The sequence below is a fragment of the Somniosus microcephalus genome, chromosome 19 (assembly GCF_052327205.1).
Source record: "Somniosus microcephalus isolate GS21.2 chromosome 19, FLI_Smic_1.0, whole genome shotgun sequence".
NCBI lineage: Eukaryota > Metazoa > Chordata > Chondrichthyes > Squaliformes > Somniosidae > Somniosus > Somniosus microcephalus.
The window spans coordinates 23,378,549-23,397,870 of record NC_141005.1 but is presented as its reverse complement, the minus strand read 5'-3'; the positions used below and the strand labels follow the sequence as shown (position 1 = coordinate 23,397,870).

The 19,322-nt window shown below is 46.5% G+C and overlaps 4 non-coding genes and 4 pseudogenes across 4 annotated transcripts; all 8 read left to right on the top strand.

Moving 5' to 3' along the window:
* Positions 1–1,364: 1,364 nt before the first annotated feature.
* Positions 1,365–1,483, top strand: LOC147103934 (5S ribosomal RNA). Its single transcript, XR_015072680.1, has one exon. It is a non-coding gene; the product is annotated as a 5S ribosomal RNA (ribosomal RNA).
* A 2,425-nt stretch (positions 1,484–3,908) lies between these two features.
* Positions 3,909–4,027, top strand: LOC147103933 (5S ribosomal RNA). The gene has a single exon (XR_015072679.1). It is a non-coding gene; the product is annotated as a 5S ribosomal RNA (ribosomal RNA).
* Positions 4,028–6,444: 2,417 nt separating this feature from the next.
* Positions 6,445–6,563, top strand: LOC147103932 (5S ribosomal RNA). Its single transcript, XR_015072678.1, has one exon. It is a non-coding gene; the product is annotated as a 5S ribosomal RNA (ribosomal RNA).
* Positions 6,564–8,980: 2,417 nt separating this feature from the next.
* Positions 8,981–9,099, top strand: LOC147103931 (5S ribosomal RNA; annotated as a pseudogene).
* A 2,425-nt stretch (positions 9,100–11,524) lies between these two features.
* On the top strand, positions 11,525–11,633 carry LOC147103930 (5S ribosomal RNA; annotated as a pseudogene).
* A 2,419-nt stretch (positions 11,634–14,052) lies between these two features.
* Positions 14,053–14,171, top strand: LOC147103929 (5S ribosomal RNA). Its single transcript, XR_015072473.1, has one exon. It is a non-coding gene; the product is annotated as a 5S ribosomal RNA (ribosomal RNA).
* A 2,421-nt stretch (positions 14,172–16,592) lies between these two features.
* Positions 16,593–16,712, top strand: LOC147103928 (5S ribosomal RNA; annotated as a pseudogene).
* Positions 16,713–19,132: 2,420 nt separating this feature from the next.
* On the top strand, positions 19,133–19,251 carry LOC147103927 (5S ribosomal RNA; annotated as a pseudogene).
* The last annotated feature ends 71 nt before the right edge of the window (positions 19,252–19,322 follow it).

Genomic DNA, 19,322 nt, shown 5'->3' with positions numbered 1-19,322 from the left:
GCAATCGCATCCTTCTTGTAATGTGGTGACCAGAACTGCACGCGGCACTCTAGCTGCGGCCTAACTAGTGTTTTATACAGTTGAAGCATAACCTCCCCGCTCTTATATTCTACGCCTCGGCTAATAAAGGCAAGTATCCCGTATGCCTGCTTAACCACTTTATCTACCTGTCCTGCTACCTTCAGGGATCTGTGGACATGCACTCCAAGGTCCCGCTGATCCTCTGCATTTCTCAGTGTCCTACCATTTATTGTGTATTCCAACTGAATTCCATTTGCCACTGTTCTGCCCACTAGACGAGTCCATTGATATCTTCCTGCAGTCTACAGCATTCTGTTTCATTATTAACCACACGGCCAATTTTTGTATCATCTGCAAACTTCTTAATCATACTTCCTACATTCAAATCCAAATCATTGATATATACCAGAAAAAGCAAAGGGCCCAGTACTGAGTCGGTGCAGGCTCGATGGGCCGAAATGGCCTCTATCTGCACTGTGGGGTTTCTGTGATTCTGTGAGCCCTGCGGAACCCCACTGGAAACAGCCTTCCGGTCACAAAAACACCCTTCGACCATTACCCTTTGTTTCCTGCCTCTGAGCCAATTTTGGATCCAACTTGCCACTTTGCCTTGGATCCCATGGGCTTTTACTTTCGTGACCAATCTGGCATGTGGGACCTTATCAAAAGCCTTGCTAAAATCCATATAGACTACATCAAAGGCACTACCCTCATCGACCCTCCTTGTTACCTCCTCGAAAAATTGAATTGCGTTAGTCAGACACGACCTTCCGTTAAGAAATCCATGCTGACTGTCCCTGATTAATCCGTGTCTTTCTAAATGAAGATTTCTCCTGTCCCTCAGAACTTTTTCCAATAATTTTCCCACCACCGAGGTTAGGCTGACTGGCCTGTAATTATGCGGTCTATCCCTCTCTCCCTTTTGAAAGAACGGTAGCACGTTAGCAGTCCTCCAGTGGTCGGGCACCACACCTGTAGCCAGAGAGGATTGTAAAATGATGGTGAGAGCCTGTGCTATTTGGTGTCTTACTTCTCTTAAGAGTGTGGGATAGATTTGATGCGGGCCTGGGTATTTGTCCAGTTTGAAAGATGCTACAGCCCTTAAGACTTGGTGTTTGAGCATGTTTATTTGATGTAATATTTGAATAGAAGGCAATGAAGGGTTGGGCTTGTAGTTTGTTTGTGTGGGAGGCAGAGCAGCAAGAAGAGGTGGAGGGGGGGTGGGGGGTTGCGGGAGGAGTAAAATTTGTAAATGTAAATTGAGTGTTGAATACTTGTATGAATGCGTAGAAGAGAAAAAAATGGGCGACAGCTTTAAGTAAAGAGAAAGCCAGCTAGCATATGCCTACGGCCATACTAGTCTGAATGCGCCCGATCTCGTCTGATCTCGGAAGCTAAGCAGAGTCAGGCCTGGTTAGTACTTGGATGGGAGACTGCCTGGGAATACCAGGTGCAGTAGGCTTTTGCTGCCGCCACAGGCTGCTCGACGTTTTGCACACACACGCGCACACACTGCTCTTAATCAATCAACATCCTTTTTGCTGCTCTCTCTCTCTCTCTCTCTCTCTCTCTCACTTTCCTTTGACCATTTCTTCGCTGCACATTCTCCTGCTGCTACACAAATGCAAGGGGCTCCAGACACAGGGCCGAAATAAGCAGAAGAAGAAAATAAGATAGCCAAAATACACACACTGGCGGAGGGCCACCAGGACACAGCAGCAGAGAGGAGAGACAAGGTGCATAGAAAACTCGGAGGGACAAACAGCAACAGAACAAAGAAGAATGTAGAAAGAGCAGCAGTTAAATTCAGGAAAAAAGCAAAGCCAACTAGCATGCTGTTGAAATGCATGTGTGTTAATGCGAGGAGCGTTACAAATAAGATTGACGAGTTGCAGGCGCAAGTTGCCACATGGGGTTATGCAATAGTAGCCATAACGGAGACCTGGCTTCAAAATGGGCGGAATTGGAAACTAAACAATCCTGGCTACAATGTAATAACATTTGTAGAAGTCGTGTGGGCAGATGTCACATGATCAGGCAGAATCATAGAAATTTACAGCACAGAAGGAGGCCATTCGGCCCATCTTGTCCGTGCCAGCCGACAAAGAGCAATCCACCCAAATCCCACTTTACAGCACTTGGTCCGTAGCCTTGTAGGTTACGGCAGTTCAAGTGCATATCCAAGTACTTTTTAAACGTGATGAGGGTTTCTGCCTCTACCACCCTTTCAGGCAGTGCATTCCAGACCCCCACCATTCACTGGGTGAAAAAATGTCTCCTCAAATTCCCTGTAAACCTCCTACCAATTACTTGAAATCTATTATTGACCCTTCTGCTAAGGGAAATAGGTCCTTCCTATCCACTCTATCTCGGCCCCTCATAATTTTACACACCTCAATTAGGTCTCGCCTCAGCCTCCTGTGTTCCAAAGAAAACAACCCCAGCCTATCCAATCTTTCCTCATAACTAAAATTCCCCAGCCCAGGCAACATCCTCGGAAATCTCCTCTGCACCTTCTCTAGTGCAATCGCATCCTTCTTGTAATGTGGTGACCAGAACTGCACGCGGCACTCTAGCTGCGGCCTAACTAGTGTTTTATACAGTTGAAGCATAACCTCCCCGCTCTTATATTCTACGCCTCGGCTAATAAAGGCAAGTATCCCGTATGCCTGCTTAACCACTTTATCTACCTGTCCTGCTACCTTCAGGGATCTGTGGACATGCACTCCAAGGTCCCGCTGATCCTCTGCATTTCTCAGTGTCCTACCATTTATTGTGTATTCCAACTGAATTCCATTTGCCACTGTTCTGCCCACTAGACGAGTCCATTGATATCTTCCTGCAGTCTACAGCATTCTGTTTCATTATTAACCACACGGCCAATTTTTGTATCATCTGCAAACTTCTTAATCATACTTCCTACATTCAAATCCAAATCATTGATATATACCAGAAAAAGCAAAGGGCCCAGTACTGAGTCGGTGCAGGCTCGATGGGCCGAAATGGCCTCTATCTGCACTGTGGGGTTTCTGTGATTCTGTGAGCCCTGCGGAACCCCACTGGAAACAGCCTTCCGGTCACAAAAACACCCTTCGACCATTACCCTTTGTTTCCTGCCTCTGAGCCAATTTTGGATCCAACTTGCCACTTTGCCTTGGATCCCATGGGCTTTTACTTTCATGACCAATTTGGCATGTGGGACTTTATCAAAAGCCTTGCTAAAATCCATATAGACTACATCAAAGGCACTACCCTCATCGACCCTCCTTGTTACCTCCTCGAAAAATTGAATTGCGTTAGTCAGACACGACCTTCCGTTAAGAAATCCATGCTGACTGTCCCTGATTAATCCGTGTCTTTCTAAATGAAGATTTCTCCTGTCCCTCAGAACTTTTTCCAATAATTTTCCCACCACCGAGGTTAGGCTGACTGGCCTGTAATTATGCGGTCTATCCCTCTCTCCCTTTTGAAAGAACGGTAGCACGTTAGCAGTCCTCCAGTGGTCGGGCACCACACCTGTAGCCAGAGAGGATTGTAAAATGATGGTGAGAGCCTGTGCTATTTGGTGTCTTACTTCTCTTAAGAGTGTGGGATAGATTTGATGCGGGCCTGGGTATTTGTCCAGTTTGAAAGATGCTACAGCCCTTAAGACTTGGTGTTTGAGCATGTTTATTTGATGTAATATTTGAATAGAAGGCAATGAAGGGTTGGGCTTGTAGTTTGTTTGTGTGGGAGGCAGAGCAGCAAGAAGAGGTGGAGGGGGGGTGGGGGGTTGCGGGAGGAGTAAAATTTGTAAATGTAAATTGAGTGTTGAATACTTGTATGAATGCGTAGAAGAGAAAAAAATGGGCGACAGCTTTAAGTAAAGAGAAAGCCAGCTAGCATATGCCTACGGCCATACTAGTCTGAATGCGCCCGATCTCGTCTGATCTCGGAAGCTAAGCAGAGTCAGGCCTGGTTAGTACTTGGATGGGAGACTGCCTGGGAATACCAGGTGCAGTAGGCTTTTGCTGCCGCCACAGGCTGCTCGACGTTTTGCACACACACGCGCACACACTGCTCTTAATCAATCAACATCCTTTTTGCTGCTCTCTCTCTCTCTCTCTCTCGCTTTCCTTTGACCATTTCTTCGCTGCACATTCTCCTGCTGCTACACAAATGCAAGGGGCTCCAGACACAGGGCCGAAATAAGCAGAAGAAGAAAATAAGATAGCCAAAATACACACACTGGCGGAGGGCCACCAGGACACAGCAGCAGAGAGGAGAGACAAGGTGCATAGAAAACTCGGAGGGACAAACAGCAACAGAACAAAGAAGAATGTAGAAAGAGCAGCAGTTAAATTCAGGAAAAAAGCAAAGCCAACTAGCATGCTGTTGAAATGCATGTGTGTTAATGCGAGGAGCGTTACAAATAAGATTGACGAGTTGCAGGCGCAAGTTGCCACATGGGGTTATGCAATAGTAGCCATAACGGAGACCTGGCTTCAAAATGGGCGGAATTGGAAACTAAACAATCCTGGCTACAATGTAATAACATTTGTAGAAGTCGTGTGGGCAGATGTCACATGATCAGGCAGAATCATAGAAATTTACAGCACAGAAGGAGGCCATTCGGCCCATCTTGTCCGTGCCAGCCGACAAAGAGCAATCCACCCAAATCCCACTTTACAGCACTTGGTCCGTAGCCTTGTAGGTTACGGCAGTTCAAGTGCATATCCAAGTACTTTTTAAACGTGATGAGGGTTTCTGCCTCTACCACCCTTTCAGGCAGTGCATTCCAGACCCCCACCATTCACTGGGTGAAAAAATGTCTCCTCAAATTCCCTGTAAACCTCCTACCAATTACTTGAAATCTATTATTGACCCTTCTGCTAAGGGAAATAGGTCCTTCCTATCCACTCTATCTCGGCCCCTCATAATTTTACACACCTCAATTAGGTCTCGCCTCAGCCTCCTGTGTTCCAAAGAAAACAACCCCAGCCTATCCAATCTTTCCTCATAACTAAAATTCCCCAGCCCAGGCAACATCCTCGGAAATCTCCTCTGCACCTTCTCTAGTGCAATCGCATCCTTCTTGTAATGTGGTGACCAGAACTGCACGCGGCACTCTAGCTGCGGCCTAACTAGTGTTTTATACAGTTGAAGCATAACCTCCCCGCTCTTATATTCTACGCCTCGGCTAATAAAGGCAAGTATCCCGTATGCCTGCTTAACCACTTTATCTACCTGTCCTGCTACCTTCAGGGATCTGTGGACATGCACTCCAAGGTCCCGCTGATCCTCTGCATTTCTCAGTGTCCTACCATTTATTGTGTATTCCAACTGAATTCCATTTGCCACTGTTCTGCCCACTAGACGAGTCCATTGATATCTTCCTGCAGTCTACAGCATTCTGTTTCATTATTAACCACACGGCCAATTTTTGTATCATCTGCAAACTTCTTAATCATACTTCCTACATTCAAATCCAAATCATTGATATATACCAGAAAAAGCAAAGGGCCCAGTACTGAGTCGGTGCAGGCTCGATGGGCCGAAATGGCCTCTATCTGCACTGTGGGGTTTCTGTGATTCTGTGAGCCCTGCGGAACCCCACTGGAAACAGCCTTCCGGTCACAAAAACACCCTTCGACCATTACCCTTTGTTTCCTGCCTCTGAGCCAATTTTGGATCCAACTTGCCACTTTGCCTTGGATCCCATGGGCTTTTACTTTCGTGACCAATCTGGCATGCGGGACCTTATCAAAAGCCTTGCTAAAATCCATATAGACTACATCAAAGGCACTACCCTCATCGACCCTCCTTGTTACCTCCTCGAAAAATTGAATTGCGTTAGTCAGACACGACCTTCCGTTAAGAAATCCATGCTGACTGTCCCTGATTAATCCGTGTCTTTCTAAATGAAGATTTCTCCTGTCCCTCAGAACTTTTTCCAATAATTTTCCCACCACCGAGGTTAGGCTGACTGGCCTGTAATTATGCGGTCTATCCCTCTCTCCCTTTTGAAAGAACGGTAGCACGTTAGCAGTCCTCCAGTGGTCGGGCACCACACCTGTAGCCAGAGAGGATTGTAAAATGATGGTGAGAGCCTGTGCTATTTGGTGTCTTACTTCTCTTAAGAGTGTGGGATAGATTTGATGCGGGCCTGGGTATTTGTCCAGTTTGAAAGATGCTACAGCCCTTAAGACTTGGTGTTTGAGCATGTTTATTTGATGTAATATTTGAATAGAAGGCAATGAAGGGTTGGGCTTGTAGTTTGTTTGTGTGGGAGGCAGAGCAGCAAGAAGAGGTGGAGGGGGGGTGGGGGGTTGCGGGAGGAGTAAAATTTGTAAATGTAAATTGAGTGTTGAATACTTGTATGAATGCGTAGAAGAGAAAAAAATGGGCGACAGCTTTAAGTAAAGAGAAAGCCAGCTAGCATATGCCTACGGCCATACTAGTCTGAATGCGCCCGATCTCGTCTGATCTCGGAAGCTAAGCAGAGTCAGGCCTGGTTAGTACTTGGATGGGAGACTGCCTGGGAATACCAGGTGCAGTAGGCTTTTGCTGCCGCCACAGGCTGCTCGACGTTTTGCACACACACGCGCACACACTGCTCTTAATCAATCAACATCCTTTTTGCTGCTCTCTCTCTCTCTCTCTCTCGCTTTCCTTTGACCATTTCTTCGCTGCACATTCTCCTGCTGCTACACAAATGCAAGGGGCTCCAGACACAGGGCCGAAATAAGCAGAAGAAGAAAATAAGATAGCCAAAATACACACACTGGCGGAGGGCCACCAGGACACAGCAGCAGAGAGGAGAGACAAGGTGCATAGAAAACTCGGAGGGACAAACAGCAACAGAACAAAGAAGAATGTAGAAAGAGCAGCAGTTAAATTCAGGAAAAAAGCAAAGCCAACTAGCATGCTGTTGAAATGCATGTGTGTTAATGCGAGGAGCGTTACAAATAAGATTGACGAGTTGCAGGCGCAAGTTGCCACATGGGGTTATGCAATAGTAGCTATAACGGAGACCTGGCTTCAAAATGGGCGGAATTGGAAACTAAACAATCCTGGCTACAATGTAATAACATTTGTAGAAGTCGTGTGGGCAGATGTCACATGATCAGGCAGAATCATAGAAATTTACAGCACAGAAGGAGGCCATTCGGCCCATCTTGTCCGTGCCAGCCGACAAAGAGCAATCCACCCAAATCCCACTTTACAGCACTTGGTCCGTAGCCTTGTAGGTTACGGCAGTTCAAGTGCATATCCAAGTACTTTTTAAACGTGATGAGGGTTTCTGCCTCTACCACCCTTTCAGGCAGTGCATTCCAGACCCCCACCATTCACTGGGTGAAAAAATGTCTCCTCAAATTCCCTGTAAACCTCCTACCAATTACTTGAAATCTATTATTGACCCTTCTGCTAAGGGAAATAGGTCCTTCCTATCCACTCTATCTCGGCCCCTCATAATTTTACACACCTCAATTAGGTCTCGCCTCAGCCTCCTGTGTTCCAAAGAAAACAACCCCAGCCTATCCAATCTTTCCTCATAACTAAAATTCCCCAGCCCAGGCAACATCCTCGGAAATCTCCTCTGCACCTTCTCTCGTGCAATCGCATCCTTCTTGTAATGTGGTGACCAGAACTGCACGCGGCACTCTAGCTGCGGCCTAACTAGTGTTTTATACAGTTGAAGCATAACCTCCCCGCTCTTATATTCTACGCCTCGGCTAATAAAGGCAAGTATCCCGTATGCCTGCTTAACCACTTTATCTACCTGTCCTGCTACCTTCAGGGATCTGTGGACATGCACTCCAAGGTCCCGCTGATCCTCTGCATTTCTCAGTGTCCTACCATTTATTGTGTATTCCAACTGAATTCCATTTGCCACTGTTCTGCCCACTAGACGAGTCCATTGATATCTTCCTGCAGTCTACAGCATTCTGTTTCATTATTAACCACACGGCCAATTTTTGTATCATCTGCAAACTTCTTAATCATACTTCCTACATTCAAATCCAAATCATTGATATATACCAGAAAAAGCAAAGGGCCCAGTACTGAGTCGGTGCAGGCTCGATGGGCCGAAATGGCCTCTATCTGCACTGTGGGGTTTCTGTGATTCTGTGAGCCCTGCGGAACCCCACTGGAAACAGCCTTCCGGTCACAAAAACACCCTTCGACCATTACCCTTTGTTTCCTGCCTCTGAGCCAATTTTGGATCCAACTTGCCACTTTGCCTTGGATCCCATGGGCTTTTACTTTCGTGACCAATCTGGCATGCGGGACCTTATCAAAAGCCTTGCTAAAATCCATATAGACTACATCAAAGGCACTACCCTCATCGACCCTCCTTGTTACCTCCTCGAAAAATTGAATTGCGTTAGTCAGACACGACCTTCCGTTAAGAAATCCATGCTGACTGTCCCTGATTAATCCGTGTCTTTCTAAATGAAGATTTCTCCTGTCCCTCAGAACTTTTTCCAATATTTTTCCCACCACCGAGGTTAGGCTGACTGGCCTGTAATTATGCGGTCTATCCCTCTCTCCCTTTTGAAAGAACGGTAGCACGTTAGCAGTCCTCCAGTGGTCGGGCACCACACCTGTAGCCAGAGAGGATTGTAAAATGATGGTGAGAGCCTGTGCTATTTGGTGTCTTACTTCTCTTAAGAGTGTGGGATAGATTTGATGCGGGCCTGGGTATTTGTCCAGTTTGAAAGATGCTACAGCCCTTAAGACTTGGTGTTTGAGCATGTTTATTTGATGTAATATTTGAATAGAAGGCAATGAAGGGTTGGGCTTGTAGTTTGTTTGTGTGGGAGGCAGAGCAGCAAGAAGAGGTGGAGGGGGGGTGGGGGGTTGCGGGAGGAGTAAAATTTGTAAATGTAAATTGAGTGTTGAATACTTGTATGAATGCGTAGAAGAGAAAAAAATGGGCGACAGCTTTAAGTAAAGAGAAAGCCAGCTAGCATATGCCTACGGCCATACTAGTCTGAATGCGCCCGATCTCGTCTGATCTCAGAAGCTAAGCAGAGTCAGGCCTGGTTAGTACTTGGATGGGAGACTGCCTGGGAATACCGGGTGCAGTAGGCTTTTGCTGCCGCCACAGGCTGCTCGACGTTTTGCACACACACGCGCACACACTGCTCTTAATCAATCAACATCCTTTTTGCTGCTCTCTCTCTCTCTCTCTCTCTCTCTCTCACTTTCCTTTGACCATTTCTTCGCTGCACATTCTCCTGCTGCTACACAAATGCAAGGGGCTCCAGACACAGGGCCGAAATAAGCAGAAGAAGAAAATAAGATAGCCAAAATACACACACTGGCGGAGGGCCACCAGGACACAGCAGCAGAGAGGAGAGACAAGGTGCATAGAAAACTCGGAGGGACAAACAGCAACAGAACAAAGAAGAATGTAGAAAGAGCAGCAGTTAAATTCAGGAAAAAAGCAAAGCCAACTAGCATGCTGTTGAAATGCATGTGTGTTAATGCGAGGAGCGTTACAAATAAGATTGACGAGTTGCAGGCGCAAGTTGCCACATGGGGTTATGCAATAGTAGCCATAACGGAGACCTGGCTTCAAAATGGGCGGAATTGGAAACTAAACAATCCTGGCTACAATGTAATAACATTTGTAGAAGTCGTGTGGGCAGATGTCACATGATCAGGCAGAATCATAGAAATTTACAGCACAGAAGGAGGCCATTCGGCCCATCTTGTCCGTGCCAGCCGACAAAGAGCAATCCACCCAAATCCCACTTTACAGCACTTGGTCCGTAGCCTTGTAGGTTACGGCAGTTCAAGTGCATATCCAAGTACTTTTTAAACGTGATGAGGGTTTCTGCCTCTACCACCCTTTCAGGCAGTGCATTCCAGACCCCCACCATTCACTGGGTGAAAAAATGTCTCCTCAAATTCCCTGTAAACCTCCTACCAATTACTTGAAATCTATTATTGACCCTTCTGCTAAGGGAAATAGGTCCTTCCTATCCACTCTATCTCGGCCCCTCATAATTTTACACACCTCAATTAGGTCTCGCCTCAGCCTCCTGTGTTCCAAAGAAAACAACCCCAGCCTATCCAATCTTTCCTCATAACTAAAATTCCCCAGCCCAGGCAACATCCTCGGAAATCTCCTCTGCACCTTCTCTAGTGCAATCGCATCCTTCTTGTAATGTGGTGACCAGAACTGCACGCGGCACTCTAGCTGCGGCCTAACTAGTGTTTTATACAGTTGAAGCATAACCTCCCCGCTCTTATATTCTACGCCTCGGCTAATAAAGGCAAGTATCCCGTATGCCTGCTTAACCACTTTATCTACCTGTCCTGCTACCTTCAGGGATCTGTGGACATGCACTCCAAGGTCCCGCTGATCCTCTGCATTTCTCAGTGTCCTACCATTTATTGTGTATTCCAACTGAATTCCATTTGCCACTGTTCTGCCCACTAGACGAGTCCATTGATATCTTCCTGCAGTCTACAGCATTCTGTTTCATTATTAACCACACGGCCAATTTTTGTATCATCTGCAAACTTCTTAATCATACTTCCTACATTCAAATCCAAATCATTGATATATACCAGAAAAAGCAAAGGGCCCAGTACTGAGTCGGTGCAGGCTCGATGGGCCGAAATGGCCTCTATCTGCACTGTGGGGTTTCTGTGATTCTGTGAGCCCTGCGGAACCCCACTGGAAACAGCCTTCCGGTCACAAAAACACCCTTCGACCATTACCCTTTGTTTCCTGCCTCTGAGCCAATTTTGGATCCAACTTGCCACTTTGCCTTGGATCCCATGGGCTTTTACTTTCATGACCAATCTGGCATGTGGGACTTTATCAAAAGCCTTGCTAAAATCCATATAGACTACATCAAAGGCACTACCCTCATCGACCCTCCTTGTTACCTCCTCGAAAAATTGAATTGCGTTAGTCAGACACGACCTTCCGTTAAGAAATCCATGCTGACTGTCCCTGATTAATCCGTGTCTTTCTAAATGAAGATTTCTCCTGTCCCTCAGAACTTTTTCCAATAATTTTCCCACCACCGAGGTTAGGCTGACTGGCCTGTAATTATGCGGTCTATCCCTCTCTCCCTTTTGAAAGAACGGTAGCACGTTAGCAGTCCTCCAGTGGTCGGGCACCACACCTGTAGCCAGAGAGGATTGTAAAATGATGGTGAGAGCCTGTGCTATTTGGTGTCTTACTTCTCTTAAGAGTGTGGGATAGATTTGATGCGGGCCTGGGTATTTGTCCAGTTTGAAAGATGCTACAGCCCTTAAGACTTGGTGTTTGAGCATGTTTATTTGATGTAATATTTGAATAGAAGGCAATGAAGGGTTGGGCTTGTAGTTTGTTTGTGTGGGAGGCAGAGCAGCAAGAAGAGGTGGAGGGGGGGTGGGGGGTTGCGGGAGGAGTAAAATTTGTAAATGTAAATTGAGTGTTGAATACTTGTATGAATGCGTAGAAGAGAAAAAAATGGGCGACAGCTTTAAGTAAAGAGAAAGCCAGCTAGCATATGCCTACGGCCATACTAGTCTGAATGCGCCTGATCTCGGAAGCTAAGCAGAGTCAGGCCTGGTTAGTACTTGGATGGGAGACTGCCTGGGAATACCAGGTGCAGTAGGCTTTTGCTGCCACCACAGGCTGCTCAACGTTTTGCGCGCACACACTGCTCTTAATCAATCAACATCCTTTTTGCTGCTCTCTCTCTCTCTCTCTCTCTCTCTCGCTTTCCTTTGACCATTTCTTCGCTGCACATTCTCCTGCTGCTACACAAATGCAAGGGGCTCCAGACACAGGGCCGAAATAAGCAGAAGAAGAAAATAAGATAGCCAAAATACACACACTGGCGGAGGGCCACCAGGACACAGCAGCAGAGAGGAGAGACAAGGTGCATAGAAAACTCGGAGGGACAAACAGCAACAGAACAAAGAAGAATGTAGAAAGAGCAGCAGTTAAATTCAGGAAAAAAGCAAAGCCAACTAGCATGCTGTTGAAATGCATGTGTGTTAATGCGAGGAGCGTTACAAATAAGATTGACGAGTTGCAGGCGCAAGTTGCCACATGGGGTTATGCAATAGTAGCCATAACGGAGACCTGGCTTCAAAATGGGCGGAATTGGAAACTAAACAATCCTGGCTACAATGTAATAACATTTGTAGAAGTCGTGTGGGCAGATGTCACATGATCAGGCAGAATCATAGAAATTTACAGCACAGAAGGAGGCCATTCGGCCCATCTTGTCCGTGCCAGCCGACAAAGAGCAATCCACCCAAATCCCACTTTACAGCACTTGGTCCGTAGCCTTGTAGGTTACGGCAGTTCAAGTGCATATCCAAGTACTTTTTAAACGTGATGAGGGTTTCTGCCTCTACCACCCTTTCAGGCAGTGCATTCCAGACCCCCACCATTCACTGGGTGAAAAAATGTCTCCTCAAATTCCCTGTAAACCTCCTACCAATTACTTGAAATCTATTATTGACCCTTCTGCTAAGGGAAATAGGTCCTTCCTATCCACTCTATCTCGGCCCCTCATAATTTTACACACCTCAATTAGGTCTCGCCTCAGCCTCCTGTGTTCCAAAGAAAACAACCCCAGCCTATCCAATCTTTCCTCATAACTAAAATTCCCCAGCCCAGGCAACATCCTCGGAAATCTCCTCTGCACCTTCTCTAGTGCAATCGCATCCTTCTTGTAATGTGGTGACCAGAACTGCACGCGGCACTCTAGCTGCGGCCTAACTAGTGTTTTATACAGTTGAAGCATAACCTCCCCGCTCTTATATTCTACGCCTCGGCTAATAAAGGCAAGTATCCCGTATGCCTGCTTAACCACTTTATCTACCTGTCCTGCTACCTTCAGGGATCTGTGGACATGCACTCCAAGGTCCCGCTGATCCTCTGCATTTCTCAGTGTCCTACCATTTATTGTGTATTCCAACTGAATTCCATTTGCCACTGTTCTGCCCACTAGACGAGTCCATTGATATCTTCCTGCAGTCTACAGCATTCTGTTTCATTATTAACCACACGGCCAATTTTTGTATCATCTGCAAACTTCTTAATCATACTTCCTACATTCAAATCCAAATCATTGATATATACCAGAAAAAGCAAAGGGCCCAGTACTGAGTCGGTGCAGGCTCGATGGGCCGAAATGGCCTCTATCTGCACTGTGGGGTTTCTGTGATTCTGTGAGCCCTGCGGAACCCCACTGGAAACAGCCTTCCGGTCACAAAAACACCCTTCGACCATTACCCTTTGTTTCCTGCCTCTGAGCCAATTTTGGATCCAACTTGCCACTTTGCCTTGGATCCCATGGGCTTTTACTTTCGTGACCAATCTGGCATGCGGGACCTTATCAAAAGCCTTGCTAAAATCCATATAGACTACATGAAAGGCACTACCCTCACCGACCCTCCTTGTTACCTCCTCGAAAAATTGAATTGCGTTAGTCAGACACGACCTTCCGTTAAGAAATCCATGCTGACTGTCCCTGATTAATCCGTGTCTTTCTAAATGAAGATTTCTCCTGTCCCTCAGAACTTTTTCCAATAATTTTCCCACCACCGAGGTTAGGCTGACTGGCCTGTAATTATGCGGTCTATCCCTCTCTCCCTTTTGAAAGAACGGTAGCACGTTAGCAGTCCTCCAGTGGTCGGGCACCACACCTGTAGCCAGAGAGGATTGTAAAATGATGGTGAGAGCCTGTGCTATTTGGTGTCTTACTTCTCTTAAGAGTGTGGGATAGATTTGATGCGGGCCTGGGTATTTGTCCAGTTTGAAAGATGCTACAGCCCTTAAGACTTGGTGTTTGAGCATGTTTATTTGATGTAATATTTGAATAGAAGGCAATGAAGGGTTGGGCTTGTAGTTTGTTTGTGTGGGAGGCAGAGCAGCAAGAAGAGGTGGAGGGGGGGTGGGGGGGTTGCGGGAGGAGTAAAACTTGTAAATGTAAATTGAGTGTTGAATACTTGTATGAATGTGTCGAAGAAGAGAAAAAAATGGGCGACAGCTTTAAGTAAAGAGAAAGCCAGCTAGCATATGCCTACGGCCATACTAGTCTGAATACGCCCGATCTCGTCTGATCTCGGAAGCTAAGCAGAGTCAGGCCTGGTTAGTACTTGGATGGGAGACCGCCTGGGAACACCAGGTGCAGTAGGCTTTTGCTGCCGCCACAGGCTGCTCAACGTTTTGCACACACACGCGCACACACTGCTCTTAATCAATCAACATCCTTTTTGCTGCTCTCTCTCTCTCTCTCTCTCGCTTTCCTTTGACCATTTCTTCGCTGCACATTCTCCTGCTGCTACACAAATGCAAGGGGCTCCAGACACAGGGCCGAAATAAGCAGAAGAAGAAAATAAGATAGCCAAAATACACACACTGGCGGAGGGCCACCAGGACACAGCAGCAGAGAGGAGAGACAAGGTGCATAGAAAACTCGGAGGGACAAACAGCAACAGAACAAAGAATAATGTAGAAAGAGCAGCAGTTAAATTCAGGAAAAAAGCAAAGCCAACTAGCATGCTGTTGAAATGCATGTGTGTTAATGCGAGGAGTGTTACAAATAAGATTGACGAGTTGCAGGCGCAAGTTGCCACATGGGGTTATGCAATAGTAGCTATAACGGAGACCTGGCTTCAAAATGGGCGGAATTGGAAACTAAACAATCCTGGCTACAATGTAATAACATTTGTAGAAGTCGTGTGGGCAGATGTCACATGATCAGGCAGAATCATAGAAATTTACAGCACAGAAGGAGGCCATTCGGCCCATCTTGTCCGTGCCAGCCGACAAAGAGCAATCCACCCAAATCCCACTTTACAGCACTTGGTCCGTAGCCTTGTAGGTTACGGCAGTTCAAGTGCATATCCAAGTACTTTTTAAACGTGATGAGGGTTTCTGCCTCTACCACCCTTTCAGGCAGTGCATTCCAGACCCCCACCATTCACTGGGTGAAAAAATGTCTCCTCAAATTCCCTGTAAACCTCCTACCAATTACTTGAAATCTATTATTGACCCTTCTGCTAAGGGAAATAGGTCCTTCCTATCCACTCTATCTCGGCCCCTCATAATTTTACACACCTCAATTAGGTCTCGCCTCAGCCTCCTGTGTTCCAAAGAAAACAACCCCAGCCTATCCAATCTTTCCTCATAACTAAAATTCCCCAGCCCAGGCAACATCCTCGGAAATCTCCTCTGCACCTTCTCTAGTGCAATCGCATCCTTCTTGTAATGTGGTGACCAGAACTGCACGCGGCACTCTAGCTGCGGCCTAACTAGTGTTTTATACAGTTGAAGCATAACCTCCCCGCTCTTATATTCTACGCCTCGGCTAATAAAGGCAAGTATCCCGTATGCCTGCTTAACCACTTTATCTACCTGTCCTGCTACCTTCAGGGATCTGTGGACATGCACTCCAAGGTCCCGCTGATCCTCAGCATTTCTCAGTGTCCTACCATTTATTGTGTATTCCAACTGAATTCCATTTGCCACTGTTCTGCCCACTAGACGAGTCCATTGATATCTTCCTGCAGTCTACAGCATTCTGTTTCATTATTAACCACACGGCCAATTTTTGTATCATCTGCAAACTTCTTAATCATACTTCCTACATTCAAATCCAAATCATTGATATATACCAGAAAAAGCAAAGGGCCCAGTACTGAGTCGGTGCAGGCTCGATGGGCCGAAATGGCCTCTATCTGCACTGTGGGGTTTCTGTGATTCTGTGAGCCCTGCGGAACCCCACTGGAAACAGCCTTCCGGTCACAAAAACACCCTTCGACCATTACCCTTTGTTTCCTGCCTCTGAGCCAATTTTGGATCCAACTTGCCACTTTGCCTTGGATCCCATGGGCTTTTACTTTCGTGACCAATCTGGCATGTGGGACCTTATCAAAAGCCTTGCTAAAATCCATATAGACTACATCAAAGGCACTACCCTCATCGACCCTCCTTGTTACCTCCTCGAAAAATTGAATTGCGTTAGTCAGACACGACCTTCCGTTAAGAAATCCATGCTGACTGTCCCTGATTAATCCGTGTCTTTCTAAATGAAGATTTCTCCTGTCCCTCAGAACTTTTTCCAATAATTTTCCCACCACCGAGGTTAGGCTGACTGGCCTGTAATTATGCGGTCTATCCCTCTCTCCCTTTTGAAAGAACGGTAGCACGTTAGCAGTCCTCCAGTGGTCGGGCACCACACCTGTAGCCAGAGAGGATTGTAAAATGATGGTGAGAGCCTGTGCTATTTGGTGTCTTACTTCTCTTAAGAGTGTGGGATAGATTTGATGCGGGCCTGGGTATTTGTCCAGTTTGAAAGATGCTACAGCCCTTAAGACTTGGTGTTTGAGCATGTTTATTTGATATAATATTTGAATAGAAGGCAATGAAGGGTTGGGCTTGTAGTTTGTTTGTGTGGGAGGCAGAGCAGCAAGAAGAGGTGGAGGGGGGGTGGGGGGGTTGCGGGAGGAGTAAAACTTGTAAATGTAAATTGAGTGTTGAATACTTGTATGAATGTGTCGAAGAAGAGAAAAAAATGGGCGACAGCTTTAAGTAAAGAGAAAGCCAGCTAGCATATGCCTACGGCCATACTAGTCTGAATACGCCCGATCTCGTCTGATCTCGGAAGCTAAGCAGAGTCAGGCCTCGTTAGTATCTTGGATGGGAGACCGCCTGGGAACACCAGGTGCAGTAGGCTTTTGCTGCCGCCACAGGCTGCTCAACGTTTTGCACACACACGCGCACACACTGCTCTTAATCAATCAACATCCTTTTTGCTGCTCTCTCTCTCTCTCTCTCTCTCGCTTTCCTTTGACCATTTCTTCGCTGCACATTCTCCTGCTGCTACACAAATGCAAGGGGCTCCAGACACAGGGCCGAAATAAGCAGAAGAAGAAAATAAGATAGCCAAAATACACACACTGGCGGAGGGCCACCAGGACACAGCAGCAGAGAGGAGAGACAAGGTGCATAGAAAACTCGGAGGGACAAACAGCAACAGAACAAAGAATAATGTAGAAAGAGCAGCAGTTAAATTCAGGAAAAAAGCAAAGCCAACTAGCATGCTGTTGAAATGCATGTGTGTTAATGCGAGGAGTGTTACAAATAAGATTGACGAGTTGCAGGCGCACGTTGCCACATGGGGTTATGCAATAGTAGCCATAACGGAGACCTGGCTTCAAAATGGGCGGAATTGGAAACTAAACAATCCTGGCTACAATGTAATAACATTTGTAGAAGTCGTGTGGGCAGATGTCACATGATCAGGCAGAATCATAGAAATTTACAGCACAGAAGGAGGCCATTCGGCCCATCTTGTCCGTGCCAGCCGACAAAGAGCAATCCACCCAAATCCCACTTTACAGCACTTGGTCCGTAGCCTTGTAGGTTACGGCAGTTCAAGTGCATATCCAAGTACTTTTTAAACGTGATGAGGGTTTCTGCCTCTACCACCCTTTCAGGCAGTGCATTCCAGACCCCCACCATTCACTGGGTGAAAAAATGTCTCCTCAAATTCCCTGTAAACCTCCTACCAATTACTTGAAATCTATTATTGACCCTTCTGCTAAGGGAAATAGGTCCTTCCTATCCACTCTATCTCGGCCCCTCATAATTTTACACACCTCAATTAGGTCTCGCCTCAGCCTCCTGTGTTCCAAAGAAAACAACCCCAGCCTATCCAATCTTTCCTCATAACTAAAATTCCCCAGCCCAGGCAACATCCTCGGAAATCTCCTCTGCACCTTCTCTAGTGCAATCGCATCCTTCTTGTAATGTGGTGACCAGAACTGCACGCGGCACTCTAGCTGCGGCCTAACTAGTGTTTTATACAGTTGAAGCATAACCTCCCCGCTCTTATATTCTACGCCTCGGCTAATAAAGGCAAGTATCCCGTATGCCTGCTTAACCACTTTATCTACCTGTCCTGCTACCTTCAGGGATCTGTGGACATGCACTCCAAGGTCCCGCTGATCCTCTGCATTTCTCAGTGTCCTACCATTTATTGTGTATTCCAACTGAATTCCATTTGCCACTGTTCTGCCCACTAGATGAGTCCATTGATATCTTCCTGCAGTCTACAGCATTCTGTTTCATTATTAACCACACGGCCAATTTTTGTATCATCTGCAAACTTCTTAATCATACTTCCTACATTCAAATCCAAATCATTGATATATACCAGAAAAAGCAAAGGGCCCAGTACTGAGTCGGTGCAGGCTCGATGGGCCGAAATGGCCTCTATCTGCACTGTGGGGTTTCTGTGATTCTGTGAGCCCTGCGGAACCCCACTGGAAACAGCCTTCCGGTCACAAAAACACCCTTCGACCATTACCCTTTGTTTCCTGCCTCTGAGCCAATTTTGGATCCAACTTGCCACTTTGCCTTGGATCCCATGGGCTTTTACTTTCGTGACCAATCTGGCATGCGGGACCTTATCAAAAGCCTTGCTAAAATCCATATAGACTACATGAAAGGCACTACCCTCACCGACCCTCCTTGTTACCTCCTCGAAAAATTGAATTGCGTTAGTCAGACACGACCTTCCGTTAAGAAATCCATGCTGACTGTCCCTGATTAATCCGTGTCTTTCTAAATGAAGATTTCTCCTGTCCCTCAGAACTTTTTCCAATAATTTTCCCACCACCGAGGTTAGGCTGACTGGCCTGTAATTATGCGGTCTATCCCTCTCTCCCTTTTGAAAGAACGGTAGCACGTTAGCAGTCCTCCAGTGGTCGGGCACCACACCTGTAGCCAGAGAGGATTGTAAAATGATGGTGAGAGCCTGTGCTATTTGGTGTCTTACTTCTCTTAAGAGTGTGGGATAGATTTGATGCGGGCCTGGGTATTTGTCCAGTTTGAAAGATGCTACAGCCCTTAAGACTTGGTGTTTGAGCATGTTTATTTGATGTAATATTTGAATAGAAGGCAATGAAGGGTTGGGCTTGTAGTTTGTTTGTGTGGGAGGCAGAGCAGCAAGAAGAGGTGGAGGGGGGGTGGGGGGGTTGCGGGAGGAGTAAAACTTGTAAATGTAAATTGAGTGTTGAATACTTGTATGAATGTGTAGAAGAGAAAAAAATGGGCGACAGCTTTAAGTAAAGAGAAAGCCAGCCAGCATATGCCTACGGCCATACTAGTCTGAATACGCCCGATCTCGTCTGATCTCGGAAGCTCAGCAGAGTCAGGCCTGGTTAGTACTTGGATGGGAGACCGCCTGGGAACACCAGGTGCAGTAGGCTTTTGCTGCCGCCACAGGCTGCTCAACGTTTTGCACACACACGCGCACACACTGCTCTTAATCAATCAACAT